General features: G+C 43.7%; 1 long non-coding RNA gene across 2 annotated transcripts; it reads left to right on the forward strand.

Moving 5' to 3' along the window:
- The first annotated feature begins 2355 nt into the window (after positions 1-2355).
- LOC134448460 (uncharacterized) lies at positions 2356-5883 on the forward strand. Of its 2 annotated transcripts, XR_010034772.1 has the most exons (5): positions 2356-2633; positions 3736-3796; positions 3984-4115; positions 4307-4404; positions 5377-5883. It is a non-coding gene; the product is annotated as an uncharacterized LOC134448460 (long non-coding RNA). The 2 variants fall into 2 exon arrangements; XR_010034771.1 differs by lacking the exon at positions 2356-2633 and having other exon boundaries at positions 3280-3796.
- Positions 5884-9007: the final 3124 nt, after the last annotated feature.

The raw sequence follows: 9007 nt of genomic DNA on the forward strand, positions 1-9007 counted from the left end.
CGTTAATGTCTATTGTCGGAATACCGACACGTTTTCCACCGTCCGCCGCTATTCCTACATGCCGCTATTCCGACATCCCTAACCTTAACCCTAACCCTAACCCTAACCCTAACCCCTAAAAAGTGTCGGAATAGCGGCATGTCGGAATAGCGGCATGTCGGAATAGTGCTATGTCGGAATAGCGATTGCCCCCCGAGAGGCATGGCGCTTGCAAAGAAGTGGGACAGCGGGCTTTTGTGAAGTGAGCTGTCGTGCTGCACAGACAGACAGACAGACAGACAGACAGACAGACAGACAGACAGACAGACAGACAGATAAAAAGCCTCATCCCGCCTGCTGACAACAGCACTCATCAACGACCTGCTCAGCTCAGCTCAGCTCAGCTCAACTCGATACTGCCATCGCTGCCGATTCCTAGCCCAACCCAGCTCCATCTTCATTGTTGTGGACGCGACAGAACTCAAGCGTGGTATTGCCTCTCTGTTACGCAGCTTTGTTTGCAAAGCCCTGCTGAGCTTCTTCAACACCTAAATAAATAAATAAATAAATAAATAAATAAATAAGAGAAAGAAAGAGAGAAAGGCAGAAAGAATTGTTGGAACCTGAAGTTGCCACAATTTGCATATGTCCTGTGAACAGCGAGAATGTGTGTGTGTGTGTGTGTGTGTGTGTGTGTGTGTGTGTGTGTGTGTGTGTGTGTGTGTGTGTGTGTGTGTGTGTGTGTGTGCGTGTGTGTGTGTGTGTGTGCGTGCGTGTGTGTGTGTGTGTGTGTGTGCGTGCGTGTGTGCATGTGGGCCTGTATGCGTGTCAAGCTGACAGTGAATGCAGCTCAGCAGAGCGCAGGCTGGATCCGTGGGCTGCCCAATGCCTTCTGAGGATCTCACAGAGACTGCAGCATAATATAAGGAGCCTCAAGCACCCACACAGGGCCAAGGCAACACACACACACACACACACAGACACACACACGCACGCACGCACGCACGCACGGACGAAAACACACACACGCATGCACGGACGCAAACACACACACGCACGCGCACACACACACTCACACTTTTATTTGCCAAACGGATCTACATCGCCTGAAATAGCAATGGGAAATCAGGAGAGGCAGAGAAAGACAACGAGAGAGAAAACAATACAAAGTAGAAAGCAAACCAAACAAACAGACAACAGAGACACAGAGACACAGAAAAAAGACAAAACAGAGAGAGATATACAGAGAATGATCATGAAGATGGGAAAGAGAACGAGAGGCAGAGGGAGATAGAGAGAGAGGAGGAGAAAGTGGGAAGGAGGGAAGAAGAGCGGAAATGAGAGGGCAAAAAAGAGAGAGAAAAAGAGCAAAAAAGTGAGAGAGAGAGTGTGGGAAAGTGGTGGTGGAGAGAGAGAGAGAGAGAGAGAGAGAGAGAGAGAGAGAGAGAGACAGACAGACAGACAGAGACAGAGCAACATAGTCCCACAGAATTCTGTGAAATGACCATGGACCATTGTGACACAAAACTAGTGATGGGGTCACAGACATGCTTTTCCTGGTGGGCCCATGGAAGTGCTTTCTCGATATTCCCACATGCTCCATGTTGCCACAGTCTTATGTTCCAGTCTTGTGTTGTCTTAGATTTTTTTCTACTTTGAAAGAAGTAGTTCTCAAAAATATTGACAGATTAGGGTTAGGGATTGTTTTGGTCTAGGCACAGCTTGTACTGCTAGCATTCTTTTGTTTAGAAATTGGTAGTCTATCGACCAAGTGCAAAAAGTTATTTCTCAAAAGTTATTTCTCAAAAGTTATTTCTTAAAAGCATTTCTTTACTGACAGGTTAAGGTTAGGGATTGTTTGGAGTGGGCACAACTTAAATTGCTATAGCAATTTACAAGCAGAATGAACTATCAGCTGACTTGAAAAGGTAGGCTATTTCACCAAAGGTAGGCTATTTCACCAATGGTTTGTCAGTTTTCTCATGATAGAGCACACAGTAACATAACATAGAGAAAGCACACACTTCCATCAGTCCATCACAGAAAACACTTTTTGGCAAAAAACCCAAAAAACTGGCACAGACTTTGTGTCCCAGGGATCCGTGAGATGAGGCTAGACAGAGACAGAGATACCTCCCAGCAAGCTGTCAGGTTGCATTGGTCCAAGAACAGTATGCATGCTAATGCATGAATACGAACATAGTGCCTGACGTGAGCATGAGCATCAGCCGAGCTGGCAGGAAACCAGGTGGCTCATGGGAAGCAGGGACGTGTGGCTACACTTTGAACGCCACCCAATGAACCGCACACACACGCACACGCGCACGCACACACACACACATGCACTGAAAAAAGCCATATGTTGTGTATGTTAAATTAATCAAAGGGAAACATGTCACTTCTACCATGAATAATTATGTTTTGTGATTGGGCATAATGAAGTTATGTAACTTTAGCATGATGCCCAATAACCAACGACTTCCCAAATCCAGTAATGTTGTCACAACCTAATTCCTTTGGATAAAATGACCAATGGCTTTTACAACGCCAGAACAGATGGTGGCAGTAGTGTGCGGATTGTGTGTGGCAGCCGGAAACAACGAGCTTGCCGAGTTCTTTGAATGAATACATATCCGCGGACACTCTGAAGGCGGGTAAGTCAAAAAAGTAAACCACTGTAGGGCTGTTTGCATTTATCATGACTTTCCTAGAATCACATTTATATCACCCGTTTCGTTAGTGTACTTAGTTTTGGCATCAAGGCATACGTTTTATGAGCAAGAGAGTAAGCTTAGCTGGCTAATTCTCACCGATTCAAACTGGTTAGCGGCTAATTATCGATATAGTCTCCTTGTTGTAACTATTGTTGGGAGTTTGGAAGCTGTCACCCATGTTGTACTGTATGCATGTTTGCATGTGTGACATTATTTTCGGTTACTTTGAGAGTTATAGCGAAAGAAACTACCTGGCAGCCCATAACGGGCAGCTAGCTAATTTATGCTAGGTGACAACAGCTGGTTCATCAACGTTGTAGTTCTATGCATTGACGTTGCGAGACCCGTGTGCGTCTGATTTCAAATGCATCCAGGACTGTCGTAGATACCATCAGTAGCTCTACACACATCAATGACACAGGGGAAGTAAAGTTACTGCTGATTTTTGGTATTGCTCCGTCTGACTGTGTGTGTACGGCCACAGTAAATGTTGATTAGCCGGTGGAACTTTTCGGTTTGAAAAAAGACGAGACGTGAGACTGCGTGACAGAAGGGGCTGTGTGTGCTTGTGTATGGGTGCGCGTTTGAATGGGTGCGACGGTGCGTCGTGTGTAGAACTAGATGCTGCAGTTTGCAGCTGGTTTGATTCATGTCGTGGGTCACTTACCAATGTATGTAGGCCTAATTGGCTATGACCTTTGAAATAGTTGAAAGTAAATCCCAGTAGTATCTAGTGAAACACACATGCAAACGCCCTTCTGTCCCTCATTCCCTCAAACTCGATCTTCTACATTTGTTGTGTAAAAAGGACATAGCAAGTTTTTTGTATCAATGATCACTTTAGGATATTCCAGTGCATTTACATTCAATATATACTGTACCTTGAGTGAGGTAGAAATGCATATTGTTGCAAATATAAATACTGTTAATTTGTTATTTTTTGTAATTAATCATTTACTGAATTTCTTTGTAGAATATGTTACTATTATTTGGGTTTTTGTTCTCTGCATAACTGTCTCTTTCACCTATATTAATTCCTCAGCATTCAAGATGTTTGTAGGGTCCTCACCTCAGCTACCTCTCACAAGGTGCCCCTGAAAAAGGTGATGAAAGTTCTTGTGTAGTATCTAATCTATGACTATTAGCGTGTGTGTGTGTGTGTGTGTGTGTGTGTGTGTGTGTGTGTGTGTGTGTGTGTGTGTGTGTAAAATCTGTTGTAATTATTTTACATTTTTCTCTGCATAGCTGTCTCCACCTTTATTAGTTTATCTGTCTTTCTGGTCACAACAGAAATTCAAGACGTTTGGGTCCTCAGCTCAACTGACCAAGACCTTTGCTCATTGAAGGCATGAAGTAATTTGTGATGCCCCCACGATTGCAGTTTTTAAATCCAGATGGCTTGCTCTTTTTAACATGTGCGAGGTAAGTTATTTGTTGATTTTTTTGTGTGTTTATTTCCTCATTTTAGTAAGACCATCAGGCCTTTTTGTAACCTTTGTCACAAGTCTTAAGTTACAAGTATTTTGTAGGTATGTGTTTTGTGCCCTGTTTCAAGTTAAGTGCCAAGTTCAAGAGGATCATGACAGTTGGTTTGCTGTTGAATTTCTTCTCAGAGCTGGATGGTCTTTCAACAACACTGCTCCGGGTCTTCAGCAAGAAAGGTGCTTCTCATGCAAGGAAGATACAGAGGATCCTGGTGCCCATGACTCAGGTAAAACATGCACACTGCCATGCATCACAGTAATGCTAAAATTTTGAGATCTAATGTAATGGGGAGAAGTAGGGTGTCTTGGATCATATTGCATTTCTACCACTAATTTCAATCCTTCAGCCAGTTTTGAACTCATTGTCTTCACCTCAGTTCTAACTACAGCTGGCTTTACACACAGCAGTCCTAGGCAATTGTATAACAGTCTTTTGCAGGTCAGTTGATGTGGTTGCTGCTCTGTTTTATTATTATTTTATTTGATTCTCATGTCTGTCTGGCTTGCGATTCCCATGAAGTGATCAGGGGAATTAAAGGTACACTGTGTACGAGTTTTAGTTGTTTATTTCCGGAATTCATGCTACCCATTCACTGATGTTACCTTTTTCATGAATACTTACCACCACCATCAAATTCTAAGTATTCATTATGACGGAAAAATTGCTATTTTCATACATGAAAAGGGGGATCTTCTCCATGGTCCGCCATTTTGAATTTCCAGAAATAGTCATTTTTAGCTGCAGAAATGACTGTATTTGGGCCATACTAGAAAATATTAGTTTATTACTTGGTAAGCTTTCATGAAAAGGTCAAATTTGGCAATAGGCAGCCCAGTTTCAATTAGCAGCGTAGTTGCAGTACCTTTTTTGACCATTTCCTGCACAGTGTACCTTTTTACGGTCAGACGTCACATTTTGGCATCACTTCAGTACGTTTGGAACCAGGGCTGAGTGCTGAAATGGTACCGAGTACTTGGGGCTAATGGAAAAGTGTCAGAGCTGCACCATGCCATATCAAACAGTGACGTACTGTACCACTTCACTGCCAGTACCAACGATACACTACGCTACTAGATAAATGAGATGTGTCCTTTGTTTAATGTGGTTGTACCTGTACTGCGTTTATTCTTCCTGTTGGTTAAAATGTTTTTCCTGCATGTTTGTTTCCTGGCATACATTGACCGGCCCTCATACGCAGACTGACAACATTGATGTGAAGAGGGAGTGCATGCTGAGGAGCTGACGGTCTACCTGAATGAAGAGCCAGACAAAGTGGTATGTTACAACTCGGCAGCTAGATCTGTCTTTTTCGTTATTAGGTGGCATAGGGAGATCGCACACATCAGTGGCCTGCGAGGCTCATTTTGTTGGGCTCTGGTGGGCTCCTCCTGTGCTACCTGACATGTCTCCTGGCATCTCATCCACGTTCTGGACACTGCTGGAGGACACACCAAACCTTCTTGCATTGATGTGCCATCTTGGCCTCAGTTATGTGTTCTTTGCAAACACGAATCTGCCCAATTCCAGCTTTGCTAAAGCACCCTCACATCATCACAAACCCTTTGCCAAATTTCACGTTCAATCCAACACCAGTCATCTCTGATTTGTAGATCTCTGCAGGTCTCTATCTACCCATGAGGGTGTTGCACTTGCTGTGGCACATTGCGAAGGCCGCATTACTGAAGCAGCAGAAGTTATCTTAGAAGAAAACTTAAACTCAATACAGGTTTTAGTTCTGGAATACGATCGTGCTGAAGGGTAATAGTTTTCTCATAGTTTCACCTTAGACAACTCCCCCTTAGGAGACCAAACTTTGAGCAGACTCTTTTGCATTGGATGGGTGGGGTTTGACATATCTTTCTCTCTCATGCAATTTTTGGTTGACAATGTGCCTAAAAGGGCCAATATGTTCAAAATACTAATAATTGTGCTGGTGGGGCAGCCGTGGCCTAGTGGTTAGAGAGTTGGTTTTTCAATCTATTGGTTGCAGGTTTGAATCTCCCCTGACCTGTCACTACATCTCCATCCATGGCTAAAGTGCCTAAGGCAAGGCACCTAACCCCATATTGCGCCAGGGCCTGTAACCAATACCCTGAAAAGTAATAAATGTAAGTCGCTTTGAATACATGAAAGCGTCAGCTAAGTGTAATGTAATGTATTGTAACAATTTTTCACACTGTATACTTAGCTGTATGTGTAAAGTTTCTCACCAACACTCGTGAAAAGATCATGACCCTGTTTCTCAAAAGCACCGTTGTTAGTTAGCGACTTGGTATTTTGCCAATGGGAAATTGCATGCAAGCAATATTTTTTACTGTAGTTACCAATGATGCTGTTGAGAAACATACTCCAGAATGGGGTCATAGCCACACCAAAAACGAAGAGAGGTAATTGAACATCAGTTTGATCTCACATTCAATTGCCTAAACAGGCAGTGTGAGGGCACACACGTCAACATCCTCCTCATACCTTTCATAAACTATACAAAATATACTACTATACTACTTTTCCCATCTCTGGGTGTGTTAGAAATGCCCCAAACTTGCGCCCACAAATACCGCTTACGGCTTCAATCATGGGTTTTGTTTACTGTTTTCCAGGATGTTGATCTGGACTGTCCAGCTGAAACGTATTGTCTTCGTGTGTGTGTGATCGGCAGAGAGTCCTCAACGACATTGGTAACGTACCTGTGGCCATTGCAGTGTTTGTTTTAGTTTATGCTCTTAATCTCTGTTACCTTCCAGAATGGAAGTACACTTTCAAATTTCTGTTTCATTCTAACCGTCTGTTTCATCAGTTTTTGCACTGCTTTTAAATGTACACTGTGTAAGATTCTTAGTTGTTTATTTCCAGAATTCATGCTACCCATTCACTAATGTTACCTTTTTCATGAATACTTAGCACCACCATTAGGGTGCATCAGTTGCCCCCTATGAAAAGATATGGCCTTGGCCCTATAGTAAAAATGTTCTACACCCAGTAAAAACACACTGTGTAAAATATTTTGAAATTTGGATGAAGTCTACCGGGGCCACCAGCCCCATGAAAATAGAAAATAATGGTGATAGTCAAAATCTTGAATAGAAACAGGGCTGGACTGGCCATCTGGCATGGCGGGCATTTCCCGGTGAGCCCCGCACCCTCGTGGGCCCCCATTGTTTTATTTTTTACATTACTGAAAATAGGGGCCCATTAAGGTGCGGGGCCCACCGGTGAGTCAGTTCTCCGGCACTAATAATAACGAGGGGGCCCCCTTAAATCCGAAAGTGCCCGGGCCCTATTTATCGCCCAATCCAGCCCTGAATAGAAATGGACATTTTGCTGCATAAAGCTACTAAATAAAAACATATTGCCTCAGCTGTGTGATAAAAAAAATTCTATGCACAGTAAAATCACTCTGTGGAAAATGTGTTGAAATTTAGATTAATTCTACTGGGTCCACCAGGCCCATGAAAATACAAAACAATGGTGATAGTGATGGGCAACCTGGATTCCAAAGTCCAGTGCCACATATTCCAAATATAGCCAATATACCGTAATGAACCAGCTGACCCACTGCCAGTATCAAGCAAGAGATTGCGAAGTTGTATGACTTTTGTGTGCTTCACCTGTGGGCCTAGGATTGTACAAGTAGCTGTTAATACCTGGTGGAACATCTGTACTAAAGCTGTGAATGCTCCTTGGAATGACTTATGTTTTTTCAAGAAATCCCTGCAGTAGTTCAATAGAGTACATACAATACAACTGTATGTGATGTTGGAAAGAGTGGCTTCCCAAAACCTGTACTTAAGTGGGCAGTCATGGGTGAGCGGTTAGGGCGTCAGACTTGCATCCCAGAGGTTGCCGGTTATGCCGGTCGGTTCGACTCCCGACCCGCCAGGTTGGTGGGGGGAGTAATCAACCAGTGCTCTCCCTATCCTCCTCCATGACTGAGGTACCCTGAGCATGGTACCGTCCCACCGCACTGCTCCCCATGGGGCGCCACTGAGGGCTGCCCCTTGCACGGGTGAGGCATAAATGCAATTTTGTTGTGTGCAGTGTGCAGTGTTCACTTGTGTGCTGTGGAGTAATGGCACTCTTCAATACAGTTGTATTGACTGCCTTGTAGCCTAGGCATTCCAAGGAACATTCACAGCTTTAGTACAGATGTTCCTCCATGAATTGTAGGCCCACAGGTGAAACACGTAAGGGTTAACGTTCGTCGAGAAGGTCGCTACCGTGGAATAGCAGCACGACAGAGAGAATCTTTAGACCCCGACGCGGAGCGGAGGGGTCTTGTTCTCTCTGAAGTGCTGCTATTCCACAAAGCGACCGACTCGCCGAAAGTTAACCCGCTTATTATATGGATATACTTAAATGATTCACACATGGGGGGGGACATTTCTTTAGGCCTATTTAATGTTAAGTCTATTATAGTTTTTAATGTTAAAAGATTGTTGCTGCGCAAAACAAAACAGTGCCGTTGTGGAACACCGCTAGGCAACAGCTAGGTAGCCAGGACAACAGGTGTTGTCTATCACAGCAGCTGATTAGAGTCTTGTTGAAAAGTCGCTTTAGCAGTGAAAAGTCTTGTTGCCATTGACAGCGGTCTGTTATAGACCAACCCGTCCGTTATCGAAAAATAACAGACGTGCGAACGTTGGGGAGCCCCGTTGAAATGAATGGAGCATTCGACCGATGACGTCACACCATATAATAAACAAATATAACAGTCATGCAGCTTTGCAATATCTTGCTTGATACTAGCACTAGTAGATACTAGTGGTCCAAGGCAGCAAGGAATTGATATTGTGTTGCAAAAGAGCAAATTTGCCTAAATATAGCAGTTT

Source organism: Engraulis encrasicolus, chromosome 5 (genome assembly GCF_034702125.1).
Source record: "Engraulis encrasicolus isolate BLACKSEA-1 chromosome 5, IST_EnEncr_1.0, whole genome shotgun sequence".
In the NCBI taxonomy this organism is placed as follows: domain Eukaryota; kingdom Metazoa; phylum Chordata; class Actinopteri; order Clupeiformes; family Engraulidae; genus Engraulis; species Engraulis encrasicolus.